This window comes from Macrobrachium nipponense, chromosome 45, assembly GCF_015104395.2.
Source record: "Macrobrachium nipponense isolate FS-2020 chromosome 45, ASM1510439v2, whole genome shotgun sequence".
In the NCBI taxonomy this organism is placed as follows: domain Eukaryota; kingdom Metazoa; phylum Arthropoda; class Malacostraca; order Decapoda; family Palaemonidae; genus Macrobrachium; species Macrobrachium nipponense.
The window spans coordinates 38,419,059-38,424,058 of NC_061105.1; the positions used below are offsets into that span (position 1 = coordinate 38,419,059).

General features: G+C 29.8%; 1 protein-coding gene across 4 annotated transcripts in view; it reads right to left on the bottom strand.

The window, feature by feature from the left end:
• The window catches only part of LOC135214493 (chaoptin-like), a 275,141-nt gene that overhangs the window by 268,169 nt on the left and 1,972 nt on the right, over positions 1–5,000 (bottom strand). The window lies entirely within an intron of this gene.

Sequence of the window (5,000 nt, forward strand, 5' to 3'; positions counted from 1 at the left end):
ATTTTTTTTCCACCTGTCAGGAACCGGGGTCCCTAATTTATTAATAATGCCTAATACAACGAATTTCATCGTTACGTTATAAAAGTATATTACAAATTGTATGCAGCAATTTTAATACGAATTGAATGTGTGGGGATGTTTTATCATTTTTGTTAATGAATTTTGATTATATATATTATTTAACAAATAATTCATAAAACAATCATAATCAACATTTTATTTACAACATTAAAGTCTTGACCTTAACAGTGGTTGACTCCAAATGTAAAACACTGCGCCACTCACCTGTATCTCAGACGCACCCACGTTTGTCCTATATATGAAGGACCTTACTTTCCAATACCTGTTTCAATCGTGTAATCAAATACATATCTATAATATAGATGTACCTCTCACTCCCTAGGCTTAAAAGAATAAAAACCTCCTAACACACTGCGCCACTCAACTCTATCTCAAAAGCACTCTCGTTTGTGCTGGATATTAAGGACCTTGCTTTCCAATACTTGTTTTAACCTATATAACAAATAAACGTTCATAAATGATGTGCCTATCAATCTTTAGACTTGAGGAATTGTGAGCTGGGTATTATTTGTTTGCTCTGTGTGTCTGTCTGTTTGTCTGTGTGTCTGTCTGTAATCTCCCCGGTGTTTGTTTAGAAAGGACCTGTTATAGGTTTGTTTGTGTTAAATCCAAATAGAGAAACTGAAGGATTATTATTATATATAAGTGTGTTTGTTGTGAGAGCAACAAACTTCAATAAACAAAAGTGTTTCGTAAGAATGGTTTTACATATAATTTGATTAGCAAAGGTATCCCTAAATATGTAAATATATAAATATATATTTGAAAATGAGAATATATTCATATATCCCTAAAACAGACATGAATATATATTTAGACATCCCTAGATATAAACTCACACACACATACACACACACACACACACACCATATTATATATATATATATATATATATATATATATATATAGATATATATATATATATATCCATAAATATATCATAAATATATATTTAAACATCCCTAGATATTGAATATACATTTAGACACACCTAAATACAGACCATAAATATCATATAGGCATCCTAAGCAATTTTGGCAATAATATTTAGCCAACAAACACAAATTTATAATATATGTCTAGATATCCATATATACAAACATAAATATATATTTTAAGCATCCCTAAATATAGACATAAATACATATATCTATAGACATCCCTAAACGTTAAATATATATTTAGACACATATGAATATACACAATATAAACATAGATATATATTAGACATCCTAAGTATTATCAATATAAACCCTTTAGCCACCCATAAACCATAAATAAAATATATCTATATATCATATATAATATATATATAATATATAATATATATTATATCATATATAAGAATCCCTGAAATGTTTAATTATATTTGACATTAATGGATACTACCAATATAAACAAGATATATATTTAGACATCCTAAGTATATCAATTATAAATTTTCCAACCATCAAACATAAATTATATATCTAGATATCCATACATATAGACATAAATATATATTTAGACATTCCTGAATATAGACATAAATATATGTTCAGAAATCCCTAGATAAAGACATAAATATATATTGAGACATCGGTAAATATATAAATATATATTTAGACATGAATATAAATTTAGGCATCCCTGAATAAAGGCATGAATGTATATCTAGACATCCCTAAAGAAGTAAATATGTAAATAAAGATTTAGACATGAAAATGGGAAGTTTTCTCAGTGTAACTTAAAAATAAGGAATCTTGAGAAAAACTCAAGATATATGAAAAGAGGGATTTATGTAAAATCAATGTTGGATTGACAGATGCGTCTAATAACACTGATTTAGGTCCGAGCTTTCCAAAAAACCAACGGATTTATTATCGCTCATTTAAATTCAGTTTAATGTTACGCATAGGAAATGACTTCAGAGTAAATGCAAAATTGGTTTTCACAAGATGGAAGTTTTCTCTGGCATTTAAGCAAAAAAGAGGAAATCTGAAATGAAGGGATTTCGTTAGTTTTAAGTCTTATGTGATACTTAACAAAGTTACGAAACTCTCAATTATATTCTGAGATGAGTTTTTGGAGAGAATCCCGTTAAAAAATTATCCTAAATTTACTCGACGTCTTTGAAAAATTCTCTCAAAAATTACAAAACCCTTTTGACTTCGTCAGAAACTCTAGAATATGAAGGGTGGAGAAAAAGAAATTGCCTTTTAAGGGACCATAATATGAACTATTCTCGAAGAATTACTCGAAAGTGGCCCTAGAAGTTTATGTATACTTTCGATCGAGTTCCTGGAAAAAAAAAAGCTCTTGAAGGCCCATAGGGGAAAAGCCACTTTGGAGGGAGAGCCCCCTATATAAGAACTTCTTGACCTGAATAAGCTTCCAAATGGTCCCTAGACATAAATCACGGAATGTCTTCGAGGAAAAAATGTCGAAAGTTTTAGAAAAACTCCCTAAAAGGAATCCCAGTCTTTGAGTAAGTTGGATATTTAGAAGCTTTCAGGGGCACAACTTTAAATGAAAAAAGGGGGTTGATTTCTTTGAGTAGATGATCCAGAGGCTAAGTAGTAGAGTATGAAGGGGAAAATGACATACATCAGTTGCAATAATTTTATGCTGACTTTACAAAGGTCCAATGATATAGGATCGTGAGGAAAATCTGGTCGCAAATAATACAAAAGAAACGGTAATAAAGAAGTAAACTAAATATATAAAATAAACATATATAATATATATATTATATATAAGCATAACTTCATATGTAAATAATATATATATATATATATATATATATATATATATATATATATATATATATATATATATATATATATAAATTACACCCACAGACACAAATAATTACATACTTTCCCGAAAAGGAGAATCAGATACATTGCATTACAAGCACTCAGTAATTATTAAACGCAAAATACAACCATCGTGGGAGAGAAAGACTTCCGTGCCAAGAAATAATGAAGCGAAAAAAAAAATCCAGGTGAGACAAAAAAATTTGAAAAGAAATGAAGTGTTTTCGATCGTAGGCATTCTCTTCTCTCTCTCTCTCTCTCTCTCTCGTCATTGTCCTTGATTGCAGGAAGTGTATACAATGACAGGACTCCGCCTTTACTTTCGTGTCAGCCACGCCCCCTTCGTCCCCCGTTTTTCATTCAGTTACCTGCGAGTAATTTCTCATTTTTTCGTGATATTTTTTTTTTTTTTTTTTTTAATCTTCGCCCCTCAAATATTCTTCCTTCCGATTTAGTGGGTCAACGTTTTCGCGTTGAGCCGAATTACGCCAAATTTCGCCTGAGATTTATATTGCTTTGTTTTTATTTACTTATTTATTTATTTATTTATTGTATTACCAACTTGTGAAATGTTCTGTGATAATGAATGTTTCCAATCATTAGTTTTGATTAATAAAAATTCGGATATATATTATTATATATATACTATATATATATATATATACATATATATATATATATATATACTATATATATATATATATATATATATATATATATATTTATATATCAATATATATATATATATATATATATATATATATATATATCTATATATATAAATTTATATATGTATATTTCTATATATATATATAATATGTATATCTATATATATATATATATATATATATATAGAATATATATATATATCAAAACACTGAGTGGTTTGTAATGCGTTCTGATACACTAAGTTACCTAATTATAGTTATTATTTTAAATTTAATTGTGTATTATGTTGATTTCTTCTTATTGAATTTTTGGATTCCCTTCACATTTATGCATTTAGCTTTTCGAGTATATGTCTTTTGTCTTTGTTTCTTCTCCTTTATCATTTTAAATAATTATTTTCTCTTCTTTATACAATTTACCAGAATTTTTCGCTATCAAGGAAGTTATTATGGATGTTAAGCCAAATCTATTGTCCAAAAGTTCCCTCTCCTGTGATGGTGGTTTGACACTGACTGACTGACTGACTGATTATCTCACTGGCGTCGCAGCATCGAAGGTCAAGAGACAGGAAGCTCCCAGCTTGAAAAGTTAAGCTTTCCTTTCCACCTCTTCTTGGGCATTGACTGAAAAAATACGATGATTTATAGGTTCAAAAACTCGAGGCTGAAAACTGCCCGTGATATTGACACTGCTTTCCACCTACTTTTTATAAGATGAAAAATACGATGATTTATAGAAAACTCGAGGCTTCAAAATACTCTTAACAATGACACTTTCTTTCCACCTACCTTTCATAGACTGGAAAATACGACGATTTATAGATTCGAAAACTCGAGGCTTCAAAATGCTCGTTATAACTAAAGCTTTCCTATTCACCTGTTTTTCTTGGACATAGACTAACAAATACGATGATTTATAGAAAACTCGAGGCTTCAAAATGATCGTGATAACTGAAGCTTTCCTTTTCTTCTACTTTTCTTGGACATAAACTGAAAAATGCGACGATTTAAAGATTCGAAAACTTGAGGCTACAAAATGCTCGTGATACTGACACTGCTTACCATTTATAGGTTCGAAAACTCGAGGCTTCAAAATATTCTTGATAATGACACTTTGCTTTCCACCTGCTTCTCACAAACTGAAAAATGCGATGATTTATAAGTTCGAAAACTCGAGGCTTCAAAATACTCGTGATAACTGACGCTGTCCTTTACTTTGATCCTCCTTTTCATAGGCTGACAAATACGATCGCTTATAGTTTCAACTAATTAGTTCAACTCGTCCAATTTCCAGATATGGGTACTCAGTAACGAAGTTAATTCTATTTTATCGCCGCATAATGAAGTTTAATTGAAACCGCTCCTCTGTTTCGTATCCGAATTTTAAGGCTTCAGGATGCCTGGATGAAGATTCCTTCCAAATGATTTTGATTCCAAAGTTTAGCCCAATTTT